The sequence below is a fragment of the Podarcis bocagei genome, assembly GCF_964188305.1.
Source record: "Podarcis bocagei genome assembly, chromosome: 15".
NCBI classification, from domain to species: domain Eukaryota; kingdom Metazoa; phylum Chordata; class Lepidosauria; order Squamata; family Lacertidae; genus Podarcis; species Podarcis bocagei.
The window spans coordinates 8,455,267-8,470,028 of record NC_138141.1 but is presented as its reverse complement, the minus strand read 5'-3'; the positions used below and the strand labels follow the sequence as shown (position 1 = coordinate 8,470,028).

Sequence of the window (14,762 nt, the reverse complement as noted above, 5' to 3'; positions counted from 1 at the left end):
CCTGAAGCAAAGTTCTTAACCTGAGGTACTATTTCTGGGTTAGCGGAGTCTGTAACCTGAAGCGTATGTAACCTGAAGCGTCTGTAACCCAAGGTACCACTGTACAGTACATGCAGTGGCGAAGCTGCATGCTCCACTACCAGGGGCGGAGACCAGGCGGGGGCATGGCTGGTGCCCTGGGGGGAGCATGACATGCGCCCCGAGGGGCATGGTATGCATCCTGGGGAATGGCACGCCACCCGCAGGGGCATGGTGCACATTTGAGGGAGCGTGATGCACTGCCCGCAAAGGCGTGGTGCCCAGCACCCAGGGGAGTGCGCGCGCATGTCGGGGGGGGGCCGCCACGATGGCACCCTACCGGAATAGTGGTGCTGGGGGCGGTCCGCTCCCTCTGCACTCCCGTTCCTCCACCAGTGAGTACATCTGATCTTTGAATTGAAACACTGCAGGCAAACTACTTACACAAGTGTGGTTGGGGCTCTGTGCATAAGGCAGGGGGCAGTTCCAGGCTTCACCACCACCCTGTGTACATTGCAGTGCATATCTGCAAGGTGCCTAGGTGCAAACGCTTTCACACTTGTAGGCACCTCTCTTTGTGATGTGGGGCCCTGCCTCATCATACATGTTGTGCCTGTAGTGCATAAGCATGTTGCACACATGCATCAGAAGGCCCCATAGCAAGGACTGTCACTACAATGCCACTCCCTACATCAGTGTCGGGATTACTGCAATCATAGAATGGCCAGGAACAGGTGGTCTGTCTTTAATGTCTTTAATGATGCCTTTGCATTGCGCACGTATTAGGCCCACACAATTAACACTGCCCCAAACTTTATATATGTCAAACTCCAGCTTTCCTTGGAAATTTGCCCTTCTCTGAATTGTCCAATGCAGTTTTTGACCCAAAGCTTGTATGTTACGGTAAGTGAGGCTATCATATTGCATACGCATATTGCATATGGAAATAGCATATAAAAATGCATTGCTCGTGCAATTTTCAAATTGTAAACTGATGTGGAAATGTGGTGAACTAGATTTTGGATTAGAAAAATGAGAAACTGATAGAAACTCAAACTGACAGTGTCAAGACATTTGTCCCCTGCCTTCTGAGATTATTCCTTCTGCGTTCTTCCCTCCACCCCCTTGAAACTTCTCTCCTTTATTTCCATTTCAAGTTAAAAACAGAAACATAGGCTGCTGGCAATCAGAACAAATAAGCTCCCTCAGGAATAATTAAGCATGCCTCAGATATCTCAAAGCACCTTCTCTTATTATTTCTGAACTTTTAGCTCCAAAATGCCCTTTCCAAAATCCATTGCTTTCTTAAAGAGAATGCACTGAGTTCTTTCTTATCTTAATTGGCATGATCAAAGCGAGGGGACGGCAACACAGCTCCTCCCCATTTGGAGGAAACCAGCCATCCAACAGTGATGGAATGACTCTACTGGTAGGGCCTGGAGTGCAATGGAACAGATGCTCTCTCTTGTACCTTTCCACACATTTACGTCAGGGAAGGACTCTTGCCTTAGCAGTAGGGAGTGCATATTTTGCGTGCAAAATATCTTCAGTCTCTAGCATCGCCCAGTAGGGCTGAAGAAGACTTCTGTCTGAAAACCTGGGGAGTTTCTGCCAGCCAGTTAATGCAGCTACTAGGGGTTGTTAACCCTCAGACCCTCCAAGTGTCCCTATTTTCCAGGGACAATCCCAGACTGACAGAAGCCATCCAAGTTTCTGATTTGTCCCCAGAATGTCCCTATTTCCTCAGGTAGCCCCTATTTTCATCAGACAAATGTTGCAGGGTATGGTAGGACGTCCCTATTTTTATTGGAGAAATGTTGGAGGTTATGGAGTTATCTGCCTCCCAAGCCATCTAAAGGCAGTGCTGTATGGGGAAGTTTTTAAATGTTTAATTATGTTTCTATATGTGGGAAGTCACCCAGAGTTGCTGGGGCAACCCAGTCAAATGGGTGGGGTATAAATAGTATCATGATGATGATCAAATAAAGGTAAAGGGACCCCTGACCATTAGGTCCAGTTGTGGCAGACTCTGGGGTTGCGACGCTCATCTCGCTTTATTGGCCAAGGGAGCCGGGGTACAGCTTCCGGGTCATGTGGCCAGCATGACTAAGCCGCTTCTGGTGAACCAGAACAGCGCACGGAAACGCCATTTACCTTCCCGCCGGAGCGGTACCTATTTATCTACTTGCACTTTGACGTGCTTTCGAACTGCTAGGTTGGCAGGAGATGATCAAATAGGATGTCTCTATTTTCACCAGAGAAATGTTGGAGGGTATGAGCCCTCCGCCCAGAGGCCTAATCTGACTTCCCAAGCAATTTTTTCTGGCCCACTAAAATCCACTGATTTTGGTGGTGACAAGGAAGTGGGGAATTAAACTACATGCAGCACTGGGGCTGGTGGAGAAATGTAAACATCTCAACACAGCACAGCACCCTAATGCAGATGCAATTCACCCTCACTCTGAGATGGGGGCAATAACCTCTCTCCTCAGCTGATCTGTAAAGATGGGGGGGTCTTCTCTGTGCCTGTGGGAGTGTTGGGAAGGCTACACCCACTTTTGGCCACATCCACCTCTGACATGTGGTGCCTTAGATGATTAGCCAAGGGTGATCTGGTGTCCACATTGCTGGAGTAGTGGTCAGTGACTTACCACTTCCTGTGGCTGCCTGATGGATGAGTAGGGGGTATTAGCTGCAGAGAAAACAAATCAGCATGTGCCTGTCAAAAAGCTCCCCCTTCTTCACTTCACAGTCAATTTAGAGAAAGAGGGCTCGGCCTCCCTTTCCCTCCCCAGTGACCACGGCTGGGATAAAGGATCTGGTCAATTCATTTTGCTGGCCGAACATTGTGACGTTAACATACGAGAGTGCTGGAGGTGAAATAGTTAAACAGGTGACCCAATCAGGACCCAGGGGGTGGAGTCAGAGGGACTATAAAACCAGCTCTGGGAGGGGCAAAGGGGGGAGATTGTTGGGAGTTGGGTGGTTGGTTGGAGTGGGAGTGAATTGGGATAGAGTTTGTGGGAAGGCTGAGTTAGCGTAACGTAATAGGCTGAGTCAGGAACAGTTAGGGGCTGGGAAGACAAGTAAATATCTGAGAGGTGGTTTAGTGAGTGAGAGCAGGTAGCGGAAGTTATAGGTCTGGATAGGCACCCCATGAATGTAATTGACTGATACCGTTTATGAAACCACATGCTTGTTAAAGTGCAATAAATAAACAGAAGTTTATGTTCCAATTTAACCCTGACTGGACTCAGTATTGTCCCAGGTAGGGCCTGGGTGGAGGCAGCGAGAAATAAAGTGGTGGCACAGGGATCAATAGATGGTGAAACATCCAGGGACCCTGTGTGATCGCCACAAACAAATAGATCGGTGTTGGTATCCAGCTCTGCTAACACAATCCAACCTCAATGCCACATCCAGAATAGGCAGATCTCAATTCAAGTGCCTCTTCTGGAATATGCAGATTCTGCCTAGCTTGCAAGATTGTTGCAACCATTGACAGCAGTTTATAGTAGATTTTGCCAAGCTGATATCCTCCAGATGTTTTGGGGCTGCAACTCCCATAATTCCCAGATTGGGGGGCACAGTGGAGGAGGAGGAGAGGGTGAACGTCCCATTTCACTAGTGGGCATCATTGCACTGGGTTTCTGCTAGCACAATGGTTTGGTTGAATACAGTCCCTGGAATTCCTTTCTGCCTTGCTTCTATATGTGTGGAGGGGCTATTGAGAGTGCTGAAGAAACCACAAAGCAGTTAAGGTTCCATCCATGACTGACTGAATTACCACAGACAGATTGAACTGCAGCATCTCCATTAACTTTCCTTCCTTCAAGCTGAGATTCTGTATCATTCAAAAGCTTCAACATCTTGTTTGAACTTTCTTGTGTAAGCAGCGTGTGGATCTCATGATAAATGAAGGCTGTTTGGATTGATTAAGTTGACTGACTGCCAGATCTTAAGCTTGCTGATTTGAGATAAAAGAGAGGCACTGCACAAGGATCCAGAATGTGTGTGAATGAGAAGGCAGGAGGAATACATACAGTACAGCTTTCATGTAGCACAAATTATCACATAGATTGTCTGAACCCTTTATTGGAACGGCCCACCTTGCCTACTAGGCAGTGGATTCGAAGCAGCACGTTGTTTGACAACATAACAACAACGCTTAGTGTTTAGACAGCTCTTCTGAGTTCTCAAAGCACTTCACATACGCTACCTTGCACTGTCACGCTTACAACAACCCTGTAAGGTAGAGCAGTGTTATTATCACCTTAGTGCAGAAGTGGAGTGGCGGCCTAAGGCTCAGATAACAGCTTGTCGCAGGGCATCTAGTGAGTTCACCGTAGAGGCATGATTTGAACCTCAATTGGCAGCTCTGTCTCTAACAGAGCAATCCAAGGCCCTGATCCACCATGCTATAGGGGGTTTGGATGCACTGACCTCTGATGAACTCCACCAGCGGCAGGACTTCGCCGCTGCAGAGGTCCCTGTTGTGCCCAACAAAAAGCAACAGCAGTTAGAAGTATTCTCACCTCCGGGAGCCAGCAGAAACCCTCAATTGTGTTATTTCTGAGAGCAGGGAAGGGCAGAGCTGGGATGGCCAAGGACCTACTCATGGGCATCAGAGGCATGGCCAACATCAGAGCCTGCCTTGCCAATCAACAGAATGAAGCATCCTGATTCAGAAGGCACCATTAAAAGAGGGTTGGTAGAAGCAGGAACTGATTTCTCAGCATAATGCAGAAAGGCTTTTAAAAGTTCAAACAGAGGGACTGCCATTTGAGCGCTGCACTAGGCAGCAAAATGTATTGAGCAACCACTAGAGAATGCATGAGTAGAAGATCATTGCAATTTTGAGGAATTTTATTTATTTTATTTATTTTTTAATATATATTTATTAACTTTTCAAAAATTATACAAAAAAGACAAAAAACAAAAATACAAAAATTAACAACATGTATAATTTCATTCACTTATTTTCTTTTAACTTATTTCTCGGACCTCCTCATACCTCCCCTTTTTGTATTCCAATTCAAATTATTCATTCAGCAAATCCTCACCCTTAATTTTCACTTAATTTTACACCTTTCTTTCTCCCCCCCCCCCAATTATCTTAATCATTACAGCTGGTAACCACTTAAATTCTATCCAACATCAATTTAACATTCACTAATTTTATAATATTTCCCAAGATAGTCCTTAAATTTCTTCCAATCGTCTTCCACCGTCTCTCTTCCCTGGTTTCGGATTCTGCCGGTCATTTCTGCCAGTCCCATGTAGTCTATCACCTTCATCTGCCATTCTTCCAAGGTGGGTAAATCTTGTGTCTTCCAATACTTTGCAATAAGTATTCTTGCTGCCGTTGTTGCGTACATAAAAAATGTTCTGTCTTTCTTTGGCACCAATTGGCCGACCATGCCCAAGAGGAAGGCTCTGGTTTCTTCGGGAAGGTATATTTAAATACCTTTTTCAGTTCATTATATATCATTTCCCAGAAAGCCTTAATCTTTGGGCACGTCCATCAAAGGTGAAAGAATGTACCTTCAGTTTCTTTACATTTCCAACATTTGCTATCGGGCAAGTGCAGTGCAGTAGATCATTGCGATTTTGAGGAATTTTAGGTGGCATACGGGGACGTGGATGGCGCTGTGGGTTAAACCACAGAGCCTAGGACTTGCCGATCAGAAGGTCAGCGGTTCGAATCCCCGTGACGGGGTGAGCTCCCATTGCTCAGTCCCTGCTCCTGCCAACCTAGCAGTTTGAAAGCACATCAAAGTGCAAGTAGATAAATAGGTACTGCTCCGGCGGAAAGGTAAACGGCGTTTCCGTGCGCTGCTCTCGTTCACCAGAAGTGGCTTAGTCATGCTGGCCACATGACCCAGAAACTGTACACCGCCTCTCTCGGCCAATAAAGTGAGATGAGTGCCGCAATCCCAGAGTCGGTCACAACTGACCTAATGGTCAGGGGTCCCTTTACCATTACCTAGGTGGCATACAGCAATGTTCCTCTCATGCCTAGAGATCCTGCGGGTCATGGGGCCTTTAATTCTGCTTTTCTATATTGTATTGTTATTATATACAATATTATTTTCTAAAAGTTAGTTGCAGGCTGAGATGATGCAGCTTGGGAATTTTAATCTTCAAGATAAACCCTTAGAAGGGGATCACAATCTGCTACAGATTATATGGATGGATTTAAGAGTTATCTGTGTTGGCTGCATGCCAGGCCCTAGGTAGTCCTTCACCCTTGCAAAAATGTATAGCCATTGTAAAGATCTCTGAAGTATAACCCAAATAACAACACAAAGAATAGATATAGAAAATGTTGTGTACCGACCAGCCCCAGCTTCAGAAGTGCATCCATTGTAGATCATGAGGTTTTCTGACAAACAGGAGGGATGTGGGCATAAATGTAATGTTCTGTAGCTTTATCTTAGCTATTTAATTTTTTAAAAGTAGCTTTCATTCCATTGTGTTGTGTTCAAATCCAAAATTAACCTCTGTCCCTTGGTGGAACAAATGGTTTCTCTGGGACGAGCCACGATGTGCATGGCCGTGCAAAAAAGTGTTTCACTTCTGAGCTCACATCCTTCAAATAGCTCTGCACAGTAGCAATCCTGCTCACCCAGCGAGAGTTAAGCAGCAGGAATACAACTTTCATGTGGATGTTTTCAATAGCAAAGCAAAAAGCGAATGGATTGGAGACTCTTAGTAGAAGGAATCGAGCCCACCAAGTATTTGTCATTTGTAGTGCCATCAACCATTCATGCCTGCATGCTCCCCCAATTGCACCCGATGTTCTATTTAGTTGAATTTCCTGGCTTTTTCCTATTAAAAAAATAATAATATAGGCTGCATATTTTTTCCTTAGCAACAAAGAGCAATGCTTTATTATGACATTTTGAAAGAAAATTACATACCAGTAAAAGGTTTCCAAAAAGAGCACTTGTTTACTGTGGCAGCATTTGTATGTTGCAGAGAGAAATATGGAAGGGGGGGTAGGGAGAGAATCTAAATAAAGCCTTGGCGGTTTGAGCGAAGCCATGATGATTATTCTACAAACATGCTATTGCGCGAGAATGGAAGCCAGGGAGGGAGATTGTATCTTCAGCCTAAATGACACTTTATGAAAGAGTTGGCACTGAATGGATTTCTGCTGAGGCTACAGCTTAAATTATAGCCCTCGTGAAAGTAAACAGATTACAGTTTATTGGGGGGAGGATTTGAATGATCCTCCCCAAAGGCCACATTTATTTTTTATTTTTAAAAAGGGGTCGGAGAAGCAGAACACTAAAAGTGATATCAAGAGAAGCAAAAATTGGTCGTTGATCTTGAAAGGAAGTGATTAGCTGAATGCAATTTTAAAAAATAAAAGAAATGCGTGTAATGTCTGCCCATTAAGAGGGTGGAGGCTCCAAAAGCAGCAGTACAGTAATATCTTCATTAGGCCCAATGAAAAAAAATCACATAAAGTTTTCAGTTTCCTTGGATCTATTCTTCAGATGTTCCTGGAAAAGCTTCAGTCTGCAGTGTCATAGATGGAACAGAAGAGGTGTCATTAAGGCTTAGAACCAAGTTACGTTGTAGGTTGCCATTGTTTATACATGGGCTTTTAAAATAAAAATTGCAAAAGAGATCTTATCTGGATTGGAACAGCAGCACATGGGGGGCATTAACCCTTTCACTCAGTGCTTCAATTCATGCTCACAGACCAAAGCTGCAATTTGCCCCAGGAGGGAAACTATCATTGGTAGAAATGACAGCTTCCATCCCAAAGCAAATTGCAGCTTTGAGAAACAATTTGTGATGTGGGTGGAAAGCGTTATTTTTTATTAAAAACAAGAAGCAACTTCCCTGAGCCTCTATGCGCGCACGCACACACACACTCGCAAACTACTATGGCAAAATATCAAACTGCCATTTGTTTGGGGTTCTGAGGGTTCTTGGAAAAGCCTTCTTCTCCTCACAGACCTACAATTCCCAGAGTGGTTTAATGATAAATGCTTCATAAATCCCTCTTCTCCAACATCCCTAGGCAAGTGCTATTTTTCTAGAAAAAAGAGGTGCCAGAACTTACCATAAACACCTTCCTTGTTCTCTAACAATGGCAATGGTGTCTACCTGAGAGGTGCCAAAACTGAGTTCCAGTGAATTCCGGCTGAAAGAAAGCCCTGCCTAGGTCAGAAGCTGCACCACAGCCAAATGGGAACAGAGAACATGAATTAGAATGGAAATCCATACCTTCTTACATCCTTAGAAGGGCCACTTTTTATTGGTGCCCTGATGTGCTTGGAAAAGGGTTACTTTGCACTTCAATGGCTGGTCTAAAAACAAATGTAGATTATTATTAATAATATTATTAAATTATTGGATTTATTCACCGTTCTCTCTCATTTCTGTGCACAAAGACCTGGCCTCCACAACCTGGAAACATCCTTCCTCTCTTGTGACTTGGAGGCTGCAGAGACCAGTGCGTACGAGCAAATGGGGTACTGCCCCACCATTCTCAGTCTGCCCTCAGCCAACCACCAGCTGCCTGTCAGGCTTCCTACTTACAGCCAGTCCAAGAGGTGGCACCTCCTCTCAGCTTCCTCCTCCTCCTCCTCCTCAGTTTCAGCACTGCACTTGCAGAAAGGGTAATGAGGAGAAAACTAGAATTAGTTTGCCTGTCATTGACTCTGGCTGCACCTAATGTTTGGGCTCCTTGCCTTCCATGCAAGGAAGTCACAATGAGCCCCATTCACCACTGCTCAGAGGGCAATGTTAAGGTTCACACAAATAAGTGAAAATATTGCCAGGCAATCCTTTTGTTCTGAATGTGGGGTATAGGGAGGAACAGAATGAGAAAATGCATTGCAGGGCCATACATTAACGTTTCCAGAGGCCCCTGGAGAGACTTTCTGAACAAGAGTGTTCACCTACGAACTGCCAAGGAGTGAGCTTTTCCAGGCCCTTACATCTTAATTGGCTAACAATATAGCACAAGAGAAGCAGGTCAAAGAGACAGAGTGATTTGTCAAGCTTATTACTAACGCTGGGCAAGTTTTCGTGTGCAGCCCTCTTGGGGAGCCAGCATGTTCTGTGCCGAGAGAGGGGGAGCGAGAGAAGGAGAGAAGGAATGGATCTGGGCAGCAAATCTAAAGATAAATGACTCGTGAACAAGCAGGCAGCTGAGATCTTTGCCTGTGCATCGCCAAGAAAAGTTGAGATAAATAATGCGATGTGCATCCTTCAGGAGAAAATGAAGGAAACGAAAAGAGACATGGGTGCAGCTCACAGCATGATGCGGCAAAAGGGAGATTTCGAAGCATGTCAAACCATTAGCCACGGGATAAGCAATTATGTTCCCAGGAATAGGAAGTGGTCATTACGTTTCACTTGCTATTCAGTACAGTCCAAGTGGAGAATTGTGTCTGGCTTTCGTCACCTTATTCAAGATGATGGGATGACTCTCCCAGGCATCTGCAAAGAGACAAAGCGTCAGTCTCAGCGTTAGCAACAGTCAGTGCAATGAGGTCAAAGCTCAACTTGGAAGCCCTGCATCGGTGCTGGGTTACTCAAGAGGCAGACTGAGCAGCAAAGCAGGGGCACCCCAAAATGAGATTTTTTTAAAGGAATTTGAGCCAACTGTGGTGTCACTGAGTTTCCTCAAGGAGAAAGAAGCAGTGATTGACTGTGCTCTCAGCAATGGCATCATGACCGCACTGGAAGAGGTTAAAGTTTTGAACACTGGAGAAGAGGGAAGATTTGAACTCTTAAGGCTGCACAAGATTCAATCCTAGGTCCAAACCTTAGCATCTCTTGGCAGATTTGGGAAAGGGTTCTGACCGGTGCTTTCCTTCTAGAAAAAGAGGTGTCGGTACTCACCATGACGTTGTTGCAGTAAGTGTCACACTTTTTAACAACAACAGAAAGAGGTGCCGGTACTGCGCAGCCTTGAGTACACTCCGGTACTGGTTCTGACTGCAAACCTGGAGAGTCTCTGCCAGCCAGAAAGTGTAGGGTCAGAGATGGACAGGATCCGTAATTTCTAGGTGATTCGAAGTAAATCACCAAGGGCTTCTGATTTCTAACCATTAAACAAGAACAAAACAAAAAATCCTGGAGGGTACTCGGGAGTGGATTTTTGTGTAGAAGCACTGTGAGCTTAGTTCAGTTATGGTACTTAAAACAAACTGAACAGATGAACAAGGCCTTGCTATAGGGCCATGGTTTTAATCATATGACACTGACGTTGTGTGTTTTAAGATCTGAGCAGGACGAGCGTACACCCATATACAGCCTACATCTTCAGTGCCTGCATGGGCTGTGTGTTGGGAGACCTTCTCTGACCTTCTGATCACAGGAACGCAGGAACAGCATTCCCAAGGAATAGGTCCTATTGTGAGCACCTCAAAAGCAGCAGAGTAACGGAAACACATCTGTGGAGGTTTTGTTGCACACCTAATTTATTTCTACTGATTAAACAAATAAAAGAACATAACAAACATGTATGAGAGATACAGCTCTCTCATACTGCCATCTTGCCTCTAGGCAGATCAAAGAAAAACAGGCACAGTGCTAGGGACAGAAGTCTGGAAGAGTAGTTCCGCCCCCTCCTTTCTCACAGACAGAAAGTAAAACAAACATGATCTGGTGATCTTTGCAATGGGAGGGATGAAAATACTGGCAGGCAGCACATGGTCCCATTGCTGAGTGGGGCGCATAGTGTTAGGACACAGAACAGGAACTTCCAGTGGTGGTCTCTTGATCACTGAATGCCCTTCCTTCTGAGCTGCGCCTGGTGTGCAAGTTGATTTTTCAGTACTAGCTCAAGGTGCATCCATTTACCCAGGAATCTTCACAAAGGTATCATAATCATCACCATTGTGCAATTTATCAGTCACTTGCTACATAAGGAGTCTCTAATGGATTTGCAAAATCAGGAAAAAGGAACACTACATTATAATAAAAACAGTGCAGTAACTCATAGAATGGACTTGATTTTTTTGCTGGCATCCATCTGTCTTGAGAGAGAATGGAGTGCACCTCCAGAGGTGAAGTCAAACAAGTGGGGAATCGTAGCGCTTGCTGTGGCTGCAGTGATCAGTGACTCATAACTGCTACTTCCCATGTTGTTTTAGCAGCACCAAAGTGACCTCTCCAGGGCACAAGCCTGGGCTTTGTCTATGGAGGACCTGGGCTGCCCGGACTACAAGACTCCACCCCTCTTGGCCTCACTGATGTGGACCAAAAGAAAGCACAAAGGTTTGGCACCAGCTTGGCTGCAGGGGTTGCTGGAAGGGGTACTCAGTAAAATAGCAGCAAAACATATAATCAATAAACAGCAAAACAGTGTATTCATTGTAATTTTGCAATGGCTGTAGCATTCTCTGGAATCATATATTGATGGTGGGAGAGTAATTGGATGAATAAGTAAATGTTAATTTCCCCCTTAAAAGCTTCCCATGTAATGATGTTGGCTCTGAGAAGAGGGAGAAACTGGTGCGTGGAGATCCGCAGAATTTTTTTAACGTTCTGCCAAACGGCAAGATTTGAAAACCATTGGTGTGTGTACGAAATATAGAATTAGATGGACCAGTGGCTTGGGTTGTTAGGCAGCTTCTTCTTCTTTTTATTAATTTTTTATTAACTTTATTTTCTTTCATTACAAAAGTACTTATAACATACAGCTTACATAAAAATCTCCCCCTCCCCCCTTTTGGACTTCCCTCAACTTCCATTTCTGATTTATTACCCTCATTAGTATATTCTGCTGTTTTCTACCAATATCATATTTTCCTTTCTATTACAATATCTATTCCCTATCCAAAAAGTTGTGAGTGTTTATTTAAAACCCGCCATCAGGTTGATGTTCTTTCTTTGTTTATGCAAATATAATACAAAAGGTTCCCACTCTTTTTCAAAATCCCTATTGTACTTTTCCCTAAGTCTGCCTGTCAGCTTTGCCAACTCCGCATAGCTCTTCAGTTTTTCTTGCCATTGTTCCTTTCTTGGAATTCTCCAGTCTTCCAATTCTGTGCTAGCAGTATTCTTGCCGCCGCCACATACATAAATTACGGTATGTCCTTTTTCTCTTTTGGCAGGTCTTGCCCAACAATACCCAACAGGAAGACTTCTGGTTGTTTAACAAATGTTATTTTGAACGTTTGTTTTTTTAATTCATTGTAAATCATTTCCCAACATACCTTAACATTTTTGCAATCCCACCACATATGATAAAAGGTCCCTTCAACCTCTTTACCCCTCCAATATTCCCTCTGTTCATTTTTATATATTTTCGGCAATTTCACTGGTGAGATATACCATCATCTTCATGTAATTTTTCTTTAGCAGTATACAATCCATAAATTTCAAATTTACTTTCCAAAGTTTAATCCAATCTTCAAATTGTATATTGTGGCCTATGTCTTGTGCCCATTTGATCATTACTGATTTCAGTTCCTCATCTTTCGTTATACATTTTCTTTAATAATTTTGAGTTCTCTTCTATTACTTCCTCTTTGAATTTAGAAACTGTGTATGAAAAACCTTTCTTATTATCCTCTTTAAGAATATCTTTTAGCTGCCTGTGGTGCAACCAACTTTGAACGTGTTCTTTTATTTCCTCATATTCTTTCAATTCTAATTTCCCTTCCTGTTCTACTAGCAGTTCTCTATATGTCAGCCAGTCTCCCTTTTCCCCCAATGTTTTTAGTGATAGTGCCTCAATAGGTGATAACCACCAAGGTGTTTTGGGTTCTAATAGTTCTTTATATTTGTCCGATACCTTAAACAACACTCTTCTTATTATATGATTGTGGAATCCTTTATGATTTTTTGTTTTTCCATACCATAGATAGGCATGCCATCCAAACCTATTGTCATGTCCTTCCAAGTCTGTTATTTATTCTTCATCGAGTTTGATCCAATCTCGGATCCATATTAGGGTTGCAGCTTCGTAATACAATTTTAAATCTGGAAGTGAGAAGCCACCTCTGTCTTTTACATCTGTAAGTATCTTATTTTTATCCTCGAATATTTCCCATTCCAGACAAATCTTGAAATTTCTTTTTGCCATTCTTTGCAGCATGCAGTCCCTGCTATTATTGGTATTGTCTGAAAGAGAAATAACATCCTTGGAAGTACATTCATTTTTATTGCTGCAATCCTTCCTAAAAGGGATAGACTCATCCTGTTCCATATTTCAAGATTTATTTTAACTTCCAGGCAAACTTTTTCATAATTATCCTTATATATGTTAATATTTTTTGCTGTTAACCATATACCTAAATACTTTACTTTTTATGGGCTTCTGTTCCTATCATTAAGTGTCCTTTAATGGGTTTACAAGCTGTTCTGTGCTGGTCCCGGGGGGGTTACCGTGCGGCGTGTTCTGAGTCCGGTCCTGGGTCAAGGGTCTGGAGGCTGTCCATCAAGGGCGAAGCGGGGTCCAAGGCAAGGAGCTGGGTGTGGTCAGGAACTCCGGAAGAGCAGGTCAGGGTGCTGGCAGGAACAGGTTTCCAACAATGTTGCTCCCGCAACCTGAGACTGAGCTGACTGGCCTTTATCTCCTCTGAGGCATACAGCGGTCCCGGCCCACAGGTGACTCGCCTCCCCTGGCCTTAAGGCGAGCACTCCTCCTGTGAGAACTTAGTTCCCTCCGCCTCTCTGCCCTGAGCCTCTGCAGCTCAGGAGAGGCTGGAGGGTTACTGGACCCAGAGGCAACCTCACCTTCCCCTGACAGGGCTTGGGAGAGGAGCACCTGCAGGCAATGGGTCCTCGATCACCTCTGGAGCCAGAGCAGATTCAACTGGTGTCTGCTCCTGAGGATCCAGCACAGGTGAGGGCCCTTCAGATTCAAGCACCTGCCCCAGCTCAGCCGGCCCTGGAGGTGGGGACTCCTGTGCAGGCTGGGATTCCTCTGGTTCAGCCTCTGAATCAGATTCCCAGGCCATCACATGTTCACTCATTTTTTTGTAATATTTAGCCGTTATTCCATTTGGCCCCAGTGATTTCCCTGCCTTTGCTTGGTTTATTGCTTCTGTCACTTCCTGCATAGTTATTTCTTGGTTTAAAATCCTTACTTGTTCCATTGTGATTTTTGGGATATTACTCTTTTTTAGATATCCTTCTATCAGTTGCTTCCTTTCTTCTCCTTTTCTGTAAAGATCTGTATAATATTTTATGAAGCCTTCCCTTATTTCCTTTGTTTTATCCTATTTATATAATTTTTGTTCACTTTTTCTCAATTTCCATGCCAAAAGCTCCCCTGATTTATTAGCATTTTTTTAAAAAAATGTTTTGACTTTTTAATTTTCCATGCTATTTCCTCATGGAATATTGCAACTGTAATAATTTTATTGCCTGTTTGGGTTAGGCAGCTTCTTGCACTCCTAATTTCTCAACTCAAAATCAAAGTGTTTTGGTGCAATTGGAATCACTGCAAATAATAATAACAACTGAGGAGCCCACATGAAATTTATTTTTCTTCAAACCATCCTGCAAAATATCAGCACCATGGTAAGAAAAGTATGTGGCCTAATGGCTTGGGGCCATGTTACTTGAAGGACCACCTGTGCCCATAATGAGCCAGAGATGGAACAGTGACAGGGATTCAATTTGTCTCCCTGCCAGGAAGAGGTGAAAATCATGAGCATGAGACATAGGCCCTTTCCAGCGGTGATGCCATGGCTGAGGGTCTCCTTGCCCTGAGACATACAATCAGCTCCCCTCCCTTGTGGGCTCTAAAAAAAATTTTA

At 44.0% G+C, this 14,762-nt stretch overlaps 1 protein-coding gene across 1 annotated transcript in view; it reads right to left on the bottom strand.

Annotated features, from left to right (window-relative positions):
* LOC308574525 (glyoxylate/hydroxypyruvate reductase B-like) overlaps positions 1-6,384 on the bottom strand; it is a gene marked incomplete at its 3' end in the record, with an annotated part of 35,527 nt that extends 29,143 nt beyond the window's left edge. The window contains 1 exon segment of the mRNA XM_081172418.1: positions 6,359-6,384.
* Between the last annotated feature and the right edge of the window lie 8,378 nt (positions 6,385-14,762).